Below are 15539 nucleotides of genomic sequence, written 5' to 3' on the forward strand. Positions count from 1 at the left end.
GCCGAGGACATGGAGGTGGACGTGGAGGACGACATCGAGGAAATGGAGGTTGATGAGAAGGATGAGGAGGAGCCCATGGTCCTCGGATGAAGATGGAGCCCCACGAGCAAGAGAAGCAGATGCTTCCCACGCCCAGCCCACCTGAGCCACTGCTGGCAGCAGAGTCCAGCGCTGCTGCATCCTTTCCTCCAGGACTGAGGGAGATGAGGGACTCAGATATGACCCCTTTGTAATTACGTTTTATGTTTAGAGGTTTTCTGTAAATATGTTTTAACGTTTGTAACCCTATAGGCTCCCGTGTAAATATGTTAGCAAGTTTATTAGTCTATAGGCTCCCATGTAAATATGTTTGGAAGTTTGATAGACTATAGGTACCCATGTAAATATGTTTGGAAGTTTGTTAGTCTATAAGCACCCATGCAAACATGTTCTGTAGACTGTTGTTTTTATAAGGATTGTCCAAATAAAACATCTTCTGTAAATCCTAGCTTTTGCCTATCTTTGGGAAAAAAATACTGTTTCTTTTTAAAATCTCAGTTCTCTTTGCAATGCCTTTGGGCCCGGGCGGCGTTTGCACACTTGTGCTTTCCACTTGTTCTGGGTTGCCGGGGCTGGAGGTCCCTGGCGGGGCTGGCACGGCCACCCCGGGGCCGGGGCTCCCTGTGCACGGGGGGTCCCACCGACACCACTCCTGGCACTGGGCGCTGCTGCTCTTCCTGGGCTGGGCCAGAGCAGTGTCCCCAGGAGCAGAGCTGTCAGCAGCAGAGAGGGGGCTCTGACAGCAGTGGCCCCTGCAGCAATGGCCCAAAGCAGGCAGGAAGCCTTCAGCCACCCTTGCTGCTGGAGCCACGGGGACTCCTGGACCGGGAGGCGGCATCGGGCCACAGGCATGCCAAATCCACCTTCATGCTCTGAAGGCCATGGCAGCCTTGGGAACTGCGGGACCCGGATCTGGGCTGCTGCAGGGGCTGATGTTTAAGGCTTGGAGCCTCCAAAGGCTCCGGGCTTCGCTTGCCAGCCCGCCTTGCACTGCCCTGTGCCCGCACTGATCAAGAGACAAAAGCCAAGCCAGGGCATCCTCACCCTGCCCCCATTCCTGCTGCTGGCAGCGGCCACTGGCCCCTGTCCCCCACTCGGCTGACAGCTGGAGGGGCAGGGCAGGCTGTGCTGGGCAGGGGGCGGGGGGCTTTGGGCCTGTGGCTGCTGCTGCTGCTGGGGGCCATGGGCCCACGTCTACCTTTCCCCTCTCTTCCCTCCTGTCACTTTCCCCATTTTCTCTCTCTGGGAGCTTGGCTTCTCTCTCTCCTGTCTGCAGGGTCAGCCGCACGTGGGACCCTGCAGGAACTGCCTGAACTACAGGGAAGTGGGAGAGGACTCTTTCTCAGGAACTGCAGTCACAGGACAAGGGGGAATGGGATCAAACTGCAAGAGCTGGAATAGATTTGATGATGGGAAGAAGTTCTTTCCTGGGAGGGTGGTTGTCCCTGACACAGGGAGCAGTGCAGAGAGGCTGTGGATGCCCCATCGCCAGGAACATCCAAGGCCAGCTTGGACAGGGTCCAGAGCAACCTGGTGTGGTGGGAAGTTGCTCAGGTTGAAAGCAGATGATCCTTAGGGGCCCTTGCAAGCCAAAGCATTCAAGGATTTGATCATTCCATGATCCCCATCTCTCCGTCTGGAGTGGCCCTGAAACTTCTGTGACATCACAGCTCCCAGCGTGTTGCAGGAGGAAACGAGCACAGCAGACACTTCACCTGCTGCCAGCGGCCACTTCTCCCTCGCCCTTCGCTCTGCCCGTCAGTGCCGAGCTGTTGCTGCCGCCTGGGCTTTTCCTGACGCCTGCTCTGAAGCCAATCCCGGCAGGATGGGCACTGCTGCCCCAGTGGAGGTACAGTGCCATTCCGGGGAGGGGGGCAGCCTGCTTGGGCAGGCTGCAGCCATGTGGGAATGGATGGGGTGGGACAGCAAGCCCAGCGTGAGATTGTGCTGCCTCTTGCAGATGGTCAGAGACACCCTGGAGGAGATGGAAGTGGACATGGTGGTGCATGGAAAAGAAATGATGGAGGTGGACACAGAAGACACTGCCGAGGACATGGAGGTGGACGTGGAGGACGACATTGAGGAAATGGAGGTTGATGAGAAGGATGAGGAGGAGCCCATGGTCCTCGGATGAAGATGGAGCCCCACGAGCAAGAGAAGCAGATGCTTCCCACGCCCAGCCCACCTGAGCCACTGCTGGCAGCAGAGTCCAGCGCTGCTGCATCCTTTCCTCCAGGACTGAGGGAGATGAGGGACTCAGATATGACCCCTTTGTAATTACGTTTTATGTTTAGAGGTTTTCTGTAAATATGTTTTAACGTTTGTAACCCTATAGGCTCCCATGTAAATATGTTAGCAAGTTTATTAGTCTATAGGCTCCCATGTAAATATGTTTGGAAGTTTGTTAGACTATAGGTACCCATGTAAATATGTTTGGAAGTTTGTTAGTCTATAAGCACCCATGCAAACATGTTCTGTAGACTGTTGTTTTTATAAGGATTGTCCAAATAAAACATCTTCTGTAAATCCTAGCTTTTGCCTATCTTTGGGAAAAAAATACTGTTTCTTTTTAAAATCTCAGTTCTCTTTGCAATGCCTTTGGGCCCGGGCGGCGTTTGCACACTTGTGCTTTCCACTTGTTCTGGGTTGCCGGGGCTGGAGGTCCCCGGCGGGGCTGGCACGGCCACCACGGGGCCGGGGCTCCCTGTGCACGGGGGGGTCCCACCGACACCACTCCTGGCACTGGGCGCTGCTGCTCTTCCTGGGCTGGGCCAGAGCAGTGTCCCCAGGAGCAGAGCTGTCAGCAGCAGAGAGGGGGCTCTGACAGCAGTGGCCCCTGCAGCAATGGCCCAAAGCAGGCAGGAAGCCTTCAGCCACCCTTGCTGCTGGAGCCACGGGGACTCCTGGACCGGGAGGCGGCATCGGGCCACAGGCATGCCAAATCCACCTTCATGCTCTGAAGGCCATGGCAGCCTTGGGAACTGCGGGACCCGGATCTGGGCTGCTGCAGGGGCTGATGTTTAAGGCTTGGAGCCTCCAAAGGCTCCGGGCTTCGCTTGCCAGCCCGCCTTGCACTGCCCTGTGCCCGCACTGATCAAGAGACAAAAGCCAAGCCAGGGCATCCTCACCCTGCCCCCATTCCTGCTGCTGGCAGCGGCCACTGGCCCCTGTCCCCCACTCGGCTGACAGCTGGAGGGGCAGGGCAGGGCAGGCTGTGCTGGGCAGGGGGCGGGGGGCTTTGGGCCTGTGGCTGCTGCTGCTGCTGGGGGCCATGGGCCCACGTCTACCTTTCCCCTCTCTTCCCTCCTGTCACTTTCCCCATTTTCTCTCTCTGGGAGCTTGGCTTCTCTCTCTCCTGTCTGCAGGGTCAGCCGCACGTGGGACCCTGCAGGAACTGCCTGAACTACAGGGAAGTGGGAGAGGACTCTTTCTCAGGAACTGCAGTCACAGGACAAGGGGGAATGGGATCAAACTGCAAGAGCTGGAATAGATTTGATGATGGGAAGAAGTTCTTTCCTGGGAGGGTGGTTGTCCCTGACACAGGGAGCAGTGCAGAGAGGCTGTGGATGCCCCATCGCCAGGAACATCCAAGGCCAGCTTGGACAGGGTCCAGAGCAACCTGGTGTGGTGGGAAGTTGCTCAGGTTGAAAGCAGATGATCCTTAGGGGCCCTTGCAAGCCAAAGCATTCAAGGATTTGATCATTCCACGATCCCCATCTCTCCGTCTGGAGTGGCCCTGAAACTTCTGTGACATCACAGCTCCCAGCGTGTTGCAGGAGGAAGGTCCAGGTCCTGGAAACGAGCACAGCAGACACTTCACCTGCTGCCAGCGGCCACTTCTCCCTCGCCCTTCGCTCTGCCCGTCAGTGCCGAGCTGTTGCTGCCGCCTGGGCTTTTCCTGACGCCTGCTCTGAAGCCAATCCCGGCAGGATGGGCACTGCTGCCCCAGTGGAGGTACAGTGCCATTCCGGGGAGGGGGGCAGCCTGCTTGGGCAGGCTGCAGCCATGTGGGAATGGATGGGGTGGGACAGCAAGCCCAGCGTGAGATTGTGCTGCCTCTTGCAGACGGTCAGAGACACCCTGGAGGAGATGGAAGTGGACATGGTGGTGCATGGAGAAGAAATGATGGAGGTGGACACAGAAGACACTGCCGAGGACATGGAGGTGGACGTGGAGGACGACATCGAGGAAATGGAGGTTGATGAGAAGGATGAGGAGGAGCCCATGGTCCTCGGATGAAGATGGAGCCCCACGAGCAAGAGAAGCAGATGCTTCCCACGCCCAGCCCACCTGAGCCACTGCTGGCAGCAGAGTCCAGCGCTGCTGCATCCTTTCCTCCAGGACTGAGGGAGATGAGGGACTCAGATATGACCCCTTTGTAATTACGTTTTATGTTTAGAGGTTTTCTGTAAATATGTTTTAACGTTTGTAACCCTATAGGCTCCCATGTAAATATGTTAGCAAGTTTATTAGTCTATAGGCTCCCATGTAAATATGTTTGGAAGTTTGTTAGACTATAGGTACCCATGTAAATATGTTTGGAAGTTTGTTAGTCTATAAGCACCCATGCAAACATGTTCTGTAGACTGTTGTTTTTATAAGGATTGTCCAAATAAAACATCTTCTGTAAATCCTAGCTTTTGCCTATCTTTGGGAAAAAAATACTGTTTCTTTTTAAAATCTCAGTTCTCTTTGCAATGCCTTTGGGCCCAGGCGGCGTTTGCACACTTGTGCTTTCCACTTGTTCTGGGTTGCCGGGGCTGGAGGTCCCCGGCGGGGCTGGCACGGCCACCCCGGGGCTGGGGCTCCCTGTGCACGGAGGGTCCCACCGACACCACTCCTGGCACTGGGCGCTGCTGCTCTTCCTGGGCTGGGCCAGAGCAGTGTCCCCAGGAGCAGAGCTGTCAGCAGCAGAGAGGGGGCTCTGACAGCAGTGGCCCCTGCAGCAATGGCCCAAAGCAGGCAGGAAGCCTTCAGCCACCCTTGCTGCTGGAGCCACGGGGACTCCTGGACCGGGAGGCGGCATCGGGCCACAGGCATGCCAAATCCACCTTCATGCTCTGAAGGCCATGGCAGCCTTGGGAACTGCGGGACCCGGATCTGGGCTGCTGCAGGGGCTGATGTTTAAGGCTTGGAGCCTCCAAAGGCTCCGGGCTTCGCTTGCCAGCCCGCCTTGCACTGCCCTGTGCCCGCACTGATCAAGAGACAAAAGCCAAGCCAGGGCATCCTCACCCTGCCCCCATTCCTGCTGCTGGCAGCGGCCACTGGCCCCTGTCCCCCACTCGGCTGACAGCTGGAGGGGCAGGGCAGGGCAGGCTGTGCTGGGCAGGGGGCGGGGGGCTTTGGGCCTGTGGCTGCTGCTGCTGCTGGGGGCCATGGGCCCACGTCTACCTTTCCCCTCTCTTCCCTCCTGTCACTTTCCCCATTTTCTCTCTCTGGGAGCTTGGCTTCTCTCTCTCCTGTCTGCAGGGTCAGCCGCACGTGGGACCCTGCAGGAACTGCCTGAACTACAGGGAAGTGGGAGAGGACTCTTTCTCAGGAACTGCAGTCACAGGACAAGGGGGAATGGGATCAAACTGCAAGAGCTGGAATAGATTTGATGATGGGAAGAAGTTCTTTCCTGGGAGGGTGGTTGTCCCTGACACAGGGAGCAGTGCAGAGAGGCTGTGGATGCCCCATCGCCAGGAACATCCAAGGCCAGCTTGGACAGGGTCCAGAGCAACCTGGTGTGGTGGGAAGTTGCTCAGGTTGAAAGCAGATGATCCTTAGGGGCCCTTGCAAGCCAAAGCATTCAAGGATTTGATCATTCCATGATCCCCATCTCTCCGTCTGGAGTGGCCCTGAAACTTCTGTGACATCACAGCTCCCAGCGTGTTGCAGGAGGAAGGTCCAGGTCCTGGAAACGAGCACAGCAGACACTTCACCTGCTGCCAGCGGCCACTTCTCCCTCGCCCTTCGCTCTGCCCGTCAGTGCCGAGCTGTTGCTGCCGCCTGGGCTTTTCCTGACGCCTGCTCTGAAGCCAATCCCGGCAGGATGGGCACTGCTGCCCCAGTGGAGGTACAGTGCCATTCCGGGGAGGGGGGCAGCCTGCTTGGGCAGGCTGCAGCCATGTGGGAATGGATGGGGTGGGACAGCAAGCCCAGCGTGAGATTGTGCTGCCTCTTGCAGACGGTCAGAGACACCCTGGAGGAGATGGAAGTGGACATGATGGTGCATGGAGAAGAAATGATGGAGGTGGACACAGAAGACACTGCCGAGGACATGGAGGTGGACGTGGAGGACGACATCGAGGAAATGGAGGTTGATGAGAAGGATGAGGAGGAGCCCATGGTCCTCGGATGAAGATGGAGCCCCACGAGCAAGAGAAGCAGATGCTTCCCACGCCCAGCCCACCTGAGCCACTGCTGGCAGCAGAGTCCAGCGCTGCTGCATCCTTTCCTCCAGGACTGAGGGAGATGAGGGACTCAGATATGACCCCTTTGTAATTACGTTTTATGTTTAGAGGTTTTCTGTAAATATGTTTTAACGTTTGTAACCCTATAGGCTCCCGTGTAAATATGTTAGCAAGTTTATTAGTCTATAGGCTCCCATGTAAATATGTTTGGAACTTTGTTAGACTATAGGTACCCATGTAAATATGTTTGGAAGTTTGTTAGTCTATAAGCACCCATGCAAACATGTTCTGTAGACTGTTGTTTTTATAAGGATTGTCCAAATAAAACATCTTCTGTAAATCCTAGCTTTTGCCTATCTTTGGGAAAAAAATACTGTTTCTTTTTAAAATCTCAGTTCTCTTTGCAATGCCTTTGGGCCCAGGCGGCGTTTGCACACTTGTGCTTTCCACTTGTTCTGGGTTGCCGGGGCTGGAGGTCCCTGGCGGGGCTGGCACGGCCACCCCGGGGCTGGGGCTCCCTGTGCACGGGGAGTCCCACCGACACCACTCCTGGCACTGGGCGCTGCTGCTCTTCCTGGGCTGGGCCAGAGCAGTGTCCCCAGGAGCAGAGCTGTCAGCAGCAGAGAGGGGGCTCTGACAGCAGTGGCCCCTGCAGCAATGGCCCAAAGCAGGCAGGAAGCCTTCAGCCACCCTTGCTGCTGGAGCCACGGGGACTCCTGGACCGGGAGGCGGCATCGGGCCACAGGCATGCCAAATCCACCTTCATGCTCTGAAGGCCATGGCAGCCTTGGGAACTGCGGGACCCGGATCTGGGCTGCTGCAGGGGCTGATGTTTAAGGCTTGGAGCCTCCAAAGGCTCCGGGCTTCGCTTGCCAGCCCGCCTTGCACTGCCCTGTGCCCGCACTGATCAAGAGACAAAAGCCAAGCCAGGGCATCCTCACCCTGCCCCCATTCCTGCTGCTGGCAGCGGCCACTGGCCCCTGTCCCCCACTCGGCTGACAGCTGGAGGGGCAGGGCAGGGCAGGCTGTGCTGGGCAGGGGGCGGGGGGCTTTGGGCCTGTGGCTGCTGCTGCTGCTGGGGGCCATGGGCCCACGTCTACCTTTCCCCTCTCTTCCCTCCTGTCACTTTCCCCATTTTCTCTCTCTGGGAGCTTGGCTTCTCTCTCTCCTGTCTGCAGGGTCAGCCGCACGTGGGACCCTGCAGGAACTGCCTGAACTACAGGGAAGTGGGAGAGGACTCTTTCTCAGGAACTGCAGTCACAGGACAAGGGGGAATGGGATCAAACTGCAAGAGCTGGAATAGATTTGATGATGGGAAGAAGTTCTTTCCTGGGAGGGTGGTTGTCCCTGACACAGGGAGCAGTGCAGAGAGGCTGTGGATGCCCCATCGCCAGGAACATCCAAGGCCAGCTTGGACAGGGTCCAGAGCAACCTGGTGTGGTGGGAAGTTGCTCAGGTTGAAAGCAGATGATCCTTAGGGGCCCTTGCAAGCCAAAGCATTCAAGGATTTGATCATTCCATGATCCCCATCTCTCCGTCTGGAGTGGCCCTGAAACTTCTGTGACATCACAGCTCCCAGCGTGTTGCAGGAGGAAACGAGCACAGCAGACACTTCACCTGCTGCCAGCGGCCACTTCTCCCTCGCCCTTCGCTCTGCCCGTCAGTGCCGAGCTGTTGCTGCCGCCTGGGCTTTTCCTGACGCCTGCTCTGAAGCCAATCCCGGCAGGATGGGCACTGCTGCCCCAGTGGAGGTACAGTGCCATTCCGGGGAGGGGGGCAGCCTGCTTGGGCAAGCTGAAGCCATGTGGGAATGGATGGGGTGGGACAGCAAGCCCAGCGTGAGATTGTGCTGCCTCTTGCAGACGGTCAGAGACACCCTGGAGGAGATGGAAGTGGACGTGGTGGTGCATGGAGAAGAAATGATGGAGGTGGACACAGAAGACACTGCCGAGGACATGGAGGTGGACGTGGAGGACGACATCGAGGAAATGGAGGTTGATGAGAAGGATGAGGAGGAGCCCATGGTCCTCGGATGAAGATGGAGCCCCACGAGCAAGAGAAGCAGATGCTTCCCACGCCCAGCCCACCTGAGCCACTGCTGGCAGCAGAGTCCAGCGCTGCTGCATCCTTTCCTCCAGGACTGAGGGAGATGAGGGACTCAGATATGACCCCTTTGTAATTACGTTTTATGTTTAGAGGTTTTCTGTAAATATGTTTTAACGTTTGTAACCCTATAGGCTCCCGTGTAAATATGTTAGCAAGTTTATTAGTCTATAGGCTCCCATGTAAATATGTTTGGAAGTTTGATAGACTATAGGTACCCATGTAAATATGTTTGGAAGTTTGTTAGTCTATAAGCACCCATGCAAACATGTTCTGTAGACTGTTGTTTTTATAAGGATTGTCCAAATAAAACATCTTCTGTAAATCCTAGCTTTTGCCTATCTTTGGGAAAAAAATACTGTTTCTTTTTAAAATCTCAGTTCTCTTTGCAATGCCTTTGGGCCCGGGCGGCGTTTGCACACTTGTGCTTTCCACTTGTTCTGGGTTGCCGGGGCTGGAGGTCCCTGGCGGGGCTGGCACGGCCACCCCGGGGCCGGGGCTCCCTGTGCACGGGGGGTCCCACCGACACCACTCCTGGCACTGGGCGCTGCTGCTCTTCCTGGGCTGGGCCAGAGCAGTGTCCCCAGGAGCAGAGCTGTCAGCAGCAGAGAGGGGGCTCTGACAGCAGTGGCCCCTGCAGCAATGGCCCAAAGCAGGCAGGAAGCCTTCAGCCACCCTTGCTGCTGGAGCCACGGGGACTCCTGGACCGGGAGGCGGCATCGGGCCACAGGCATGCCAAATCCACCTTCATGCTCTGAAGGCCATGGCAGCCTTGGGAACTGCGGGACCCGGATCTGGGCTGCTGCAGGGGCTGATGTTTAAGGCTTGGAGCCTCCAAAGGCTCCGGGCTTCGCTTGCCAGCCCGCCTTGCACTGCCCTGTGCCCGCACTGATCAAGAGACAAAAGCCAAGCCAGGGCATCCTCACCCTGCCCCCATTCCTGCTGCTGGCAGCGGCCACTGGCCCCTGTCCCCCACTCGGCTGACAGCTGGAGGGGCAGGGCAGGCTGTGCTGGGCAGGGGGCGGGGGGCTTTGGGCCTGTGGCTGCTGCTGCTGCTGGGGGCCATGGGCCCACGTCTACCTTTCCCCTCTCTTCCCTCCTGTCACTTTCCCCATTTTCTCTCTCTGGGAGCTTGGCTTCTCTCTCTCCTGTCTGCAGGGTCAGCCGCACGTGGGACCCTGCAGGAACTGCCTGAACTACAGGGAAGTGGGAGAGGACTCTTTCTCAGGAACTGCAGTCACAGGACAAGGGGGAATGGGATCAAACTGCAAGAGCTGGAATAGATTTGATGATGGGAAGAAGTTCTTTCCTGGGAGGGTGGTTGTCCCTGACACAGGGAGCAGTGCAGAGAGGCTGTGGATGCCCCATCGCCAGGAACATCCAAGGCCAGCTTGGACAGGGTCCAGAGCAACCTGGTGTGGTGGGAAGTTGCTCAGGTTGAAAGCAGATGATCCTTAGGGGCCCTTGCAAGCCAAAGCATTCAAGGATTTGATCATTCCATGATCCCCATCTCTCCGTCTGGAGTGGCCCTGAAACTTCTGTGACATCACAGCTCCCAGCGTGTTGCAGGAGGAAACGAGCACAGCAGACACTTCACCTGCTGCCAGCGGCCACTTCTCCCTCGCCCTTCGCTCTGCCCGTCAGTGCCGAGCTGTTGCTGCCGCCTGGGCTTTTCCTGACGCCTGCTCTGAAGCCAATCCCGGCAGGATGGGCACTGCTGCCCCAGTGGAGGTACAGTGCCATTCCGGGGAGGGGGGCAGCCTGCTTGGGCAGGCTGCAGCCATGTGGGAATGGATGGGGTGGGACAGCAAGCCCAGCGTGAGATTGTGCTGCCTCTTGCAGATGGTCAGAGACACCCTGGAGGAGATGGAAGTGGACATGGTGGTGCATGGAAAAGAAATGATGGAGGTGGACACAGAAGACACTGCCGAGGACATGGAGGTGGACGTGGAGGACGACATCGAGGAAATGGAGGTTGATGAGAAGGATGAGGAGGAGCCCATGGTCCTCGGATGAAGATGGAGCCCCACGAGCAAGAGAAGCAGATGCTTCCCACGCCCAGCCCACCTGAGCCACTGCTGGCAGCAGAGTCCAGCGCTGCTGCATCCTTTCCTCCAGGACTGAGGGAGATGAGGGACTCAGATATGACCCCTTTGTAATTACGTTTTATGTTTAGAGGTTTTCTGTAAATATGTTTTAACGTTTGTAACCCTATAGGCTCCCATGTAAATATGTTAGCAAGTTTATTAGTCTATAGGCTCCCATGTAAATATGTTTGGAAGTTTGTTAGACTATAGGTACCCATGTAAATATGTTTGGAAGTTTGTTAGTCTATAAGCACCCATGCAAACATGTTCTGTAGACTGTTGTTTTTATAAGGATTGTCCAAATAAAACATCTTCTGTAAATCCTAGCTTTTGCCTATCTTTGGGAAAAAAATACTGTTTCTTTTTAAAATCTCAGTTCTCTTTGCAATGCCTTTGGGCCCGGGCGGCGTTTGCACACTTGTGCTTTCCACTTGTTCTGGGTTGCCGGGGCTGGAGGTCCCCGGCGGGGCTGGCACGGCCACCCCGGGGCTGGGGCTCCCTGTGCACGGAGGGTCCCACCGACACCACTCCTGGCACTGGGCGCTGCTGCTCTTCCTGGGCTGGGCCAGAGCAGTGTCCCCAGGAGCAGAGCTGTCAGCAGCAGAGAGGGGGCTCTGACAGCAGTGGCCCCTGCAGCAATGGCCCAAAGCAGGCAGGAAGCCTTCAGCCACCCTTGCTGCTGGAGCCACGGGGACTCCTGGACCGGGAGGCGGCATCGGGCCACAGGCATGCCAAATCCACCTTCATGCTCTGAAGGCCATGGCAGCCTTGGGAACTGCGGGACCCGGATCTGGGCTGCTGCAGGGGCTGATGTTTAAGGCTTGGAGCCTCCAAAGGCTCCGGGCTTCGCTTGCCAGCCCGCCTTGCACTGCCCTGTGCCCGCACTGATCAAGAGACAAAAGCCAAGCCAGGGCATCCTCACCCTGCCCCCATTCCTGCTGCTGGCAGCGGCCACTGGCCCCTGTCCCCCACTCGGCTGACAGCTGGAGGGGCAGGGCAGGCTGTGCTGGGCAGGGGGCGGGGGGCTTTGGGCCTGTGGCTGCTGCTGCTGCTGGGGGCCATGGGCCCACGTCTACCTTTCCCCTCTCTTCCCTCCTGTCACTTTCCCCATTTTCTCTCTCTGGGAGCTTGGCTTCTCTCTCTCCTGTCTGCAGGGTCAGCCGCACGTGGGACCCTGCAGGAACTGCCTGAACTACAGGGAAGTGGGAGAGGACTCTTTCTCAGGAACTGCAGTCACAGGACAAGGGGGAATGGGATCAAACTGCAAGAGCTGGAATAGATTTGATGATGGGAAGAAGTTCTTTCCTGGGAGGGTGGTTGTCCCTGACACAGGGAGCAGTGCAGAGAGGCTGTGGATGCCCCATCGCCAGGAACATCCAAGGCCAGCTTGGACAGGGTCCAGAGCAACCTGGTGTGGTGGGAAGTTGCTCAGGTTGAAAGCAGATGATCCTTAGGGGCCCTTGCAAGCCAAAGCATTCAAGGATTTGATCATTCCATGATCCCCATCTCTCCGTCTGGAGTGGCCCTGAAACTTCTGTGACATCACAGCTCCCAGCGTGTTGCAGGAGGAAACGAGCACAGCAGACACTTCACCTGCTGCCAGCGGCCACTTCTCCCTCGCCCTTCGCTCTGCCCGTCAGTGCCGAGCTGTTGCTGCCGCCTGGGCTTTTCCTGACGCCTGCTCTGAAGCCAATCCCGGCAGGATGGGCACTGCTGCCCCAGTGGAGGTACAGTGCCATTCCGGGGAGGGGGGCAGCCTGCTTGGGCAGGCTGCAGCCATGTGGGAATGGATGGGGTGGGACAGCAAGCCCAGCGTGAGATTGTGCTGCCTCTTGCAGATGGTCAGAGACACCCTGGAGGAGATGGAAGTGGACATGGTGGTGCATGGAAAAGAAATGATGGAGGTGGACACAGAAGACACTGCCGAGGACATGGAGGTGGACGTGGAGGACGACATTGAGGAAATGGAGGTTGATGAGAAGGATGAGGAGGAGCCCATGGTCCTCGGATGAAGATGGAGCCCCACGAGCAAGAGAAGCAGATGCTTCCCACGCCCAGCCCACCTGAGCCACTGCTGGCAGCAGAGTCCAGCGCTGCTGCATCCTTTCCTCCAGGACTGAGGGAGATGAGGGACTCAGATATGACCCCTTTGTAATTACGTTTTATGTTTAGAGGTTTTCTGTAAATATGTTTTAACGTTTGTAACCCTATAGGCTCCCATGTAAATATGTTAGCAAGTTTATTAGTCTATAGGCTCCCATGTAAATATGTTTGGAAGTTTGTTAGACTATAGGTACCCATGTAAATATGTTTGGAAGTTTGTTAGTCTATAAGCACCCATGCAAACATGTTCTGTAGACTGTTGTTTTTATAAGGATTGTCCAAATAAAACATCTTCTGTAAATCCTAGCTTTTGCCTATCTTTGGGAAAAAAATACTGTTTCTTTTTAAAATCTCAGTTCTCTTTGCAATGCCTTTGGGCCCGGGCGGCGTTTGCACACTTGTGCTTTCCACTTGTTCTGGGTTGCCGGGGCTGGAGGTCCCCGGCGGGGCTGGCACGGCCACCACGGGGCCGGGGCTCCCTGTGCACGGGGGGGTCCCACCGACACCACTCCTGGCACTGGGCGCTGCTGCTCTTCCTGGGCTGGGCCAGAGCAGTGTCCCCAGGAGCAGAGCTGTCAGCAGCAGAGAGGGGGCTCTGACAGCAGTGGCCCCTGCAGCAATGGCCCAAAGCAGGCAGGAAGCCTTCAGCCACCCTTGCTGCTGGAGCCACGGGGACTCCTGGACCGGGAGGCGGCATCGGGCCACAGGCATGCCAAATCCACCTTCATGCTCTGAAGGCCATGGCAGCCTTGGGAACTGCGGGACCCGGATCTGGGCTGCTGCAGGGGCTGATGTTTAAGGCTTGGAGCCTCCAAAGGCTCCGGGCTTCGCTTGCCAGCCCGCCTTGCACTGCCCTGTGCCCGCACTGATCAAGAGACAAAAGCCAAGCCAGGGCATCCTCACCCTGCCCCCATTCCTGCTGCTGGCAGCGGCCACTGGCCCCTGTCCCCCACTCGGCTGACAGCTGGAGGGGCAGGGCAGGGCAGGCTGTGCTGGGCAGGGGGCGGGGGGCTTTGGGCCTGTGGCTGCTGCTGCTGCTGGGGGCCATGGGCCCACGTCTACCTTTCCCCTCTCTTCCCTCCTGTCACTTTCCCCATTTTCTCTCTCTGGGAGCTTGGCTTCTCTCTCTCCTGTCTGCAGGGTCAGCCGCACGTGGGACCCTGCAGGAACTGCCTGAACTACAGGGAAGTGGGAGAGGACTCTTTCTCAGGAACTGCAGTCACAGGACAAGGGGGAATGGGATCAAACTGCAAGAGCTGGAATAGATTTGATGATGGGAAGAAGTTCTTTCCTGGGAGGGTGGTTGTCCCTGACACAGGGAGCAGTGCAGAGAGGCTGTGGATGCCCCATCGCCAGGAACATCCAAGGCCAGCTTGGACAGGGTCCAGAGCAACCTGGTGTGGTGGGAAGTTGCTCAGGTTGAAAGCAGATGATCCTTAGGGGCCCTTGCAAGCCAAAGCATTCAAGGATTTGATCATTCCACGATCCCCATCTCTCCGTCTGGAGTGGCCCTGAAACTTCTGTGACATCACAGCTCCCAGCGTGTTGCAGGAGGAAGGTCCAGGTCCTGGAAACGAGCACAGCAGACACTTCACCTGCTGCCAGCGGCCACTTCTCCCTCGCCCTTCGCTCTGCCCGTCAGTGCCGAGCTGTTGCTGCCGCCTGGGCTTTTCCTGACGCCTGCTCTGAAGCCAATCCCGGCAGGATGGGCACTGCTGCCCCAGTGGAGGTACAGTGCCATTCCGGGGAGGGGGGCAGCCTGCTTGGGCAGGCTGCAGCCATGTGGGAATGGATGGGGTGGGACAGCAAGCCCAGCGTGAGATTGTGCTGCCTCTTGCAGACGGTCAGAGACACCCTGGAGGAGATGGAAGTGGACATGGTGGTGCATGGAGAAGAAATGATGGAGGTGGACACAGAAGACACTGCCGAGGACATGGAGGTGGACGTGGAGGACGACATCGAGGAAATGGAGGTTGATGAGAAGGATGAGGAGGAGCCCATGGTCCTCGGATGAAGATGGAGCCCCACGAGCAAGAGAAGCAGATGCTTCCCACGCCCAGCCCACCTGAGCCACTGCTGGCAGCAGAGTCCAGCGCTGCTGCATCCTTTCCTCCAGGACTGAGGGAGATGAGGGACTCAGATATGACCCCTTTGTAATTACGTTTTATGTTTAGAGGTTTTCTGTAAATATGTTTTAACGTTTGTAACCCTATAGGCTCCCATGTAAATATGTTAGCAAGTTTATTAGTCTATAGGCTCCCATGTAAATATGTTTGGAAGTTTGTTAGACTATAGGTACCCATGTAAATATGTTTGGAAGTTTGTTAGTCTATAAGCACCCATGCAAACATGTTCTGTAGACTGTTGTTTTTATAAGGATTGTCCAAATAAAACATCTTCTGTAAATCCTAGCTTTTGCCTATCTTTGGGAAAAAAATACTGTTTCTTTTTAAAATCTCAGTTCTCTTTGCAATGCCTTTGGGCCCGGGCGGCGTTTGCACACTTGTGCTTTCCACTTGTTCTGGGTTGCCGGGGCTGGAGGTCCCCGGCGGGGCTGGCACGGCCACCCCGGGGCTGGGGCTCCCTGTGCACGGAGGGTCCCACCGACACCACTCCTGGCACTGGGCGCTGCTGCTCTTCCTGGGCTGGGCCAGAGCAGTGTCCCCAGGAGCAGAGCTGTCAGCAGCAGAGAGGGGGCTCTGACAGCAGTGGCCCCTGCAGCAATGGCCCAAAGCAGGCAGGAAGCCTTCAGCCACCCTTGCTGCTGGAGCCACGGGGACTCCTGGACCGGGAGGCGGCATCGGGCCACAGG

The sequence above is a fragment of the Vidua macroura genome, unplaced genomic scaffold (genome assembly GCF_024509145.1).
Source record: "Vidua macroura isolate BioBank_ID:100142 unplaced genomic scaffold, ASM2450914v1 whyUn_scaffold_109, whole genome shotgun sequence".
NCBI classification, from domain to species: Eukaryota; Metazoa; Chordata; class Aves; order Passeriformes; family Viduidae; genus Vidua; species Vidua macroura.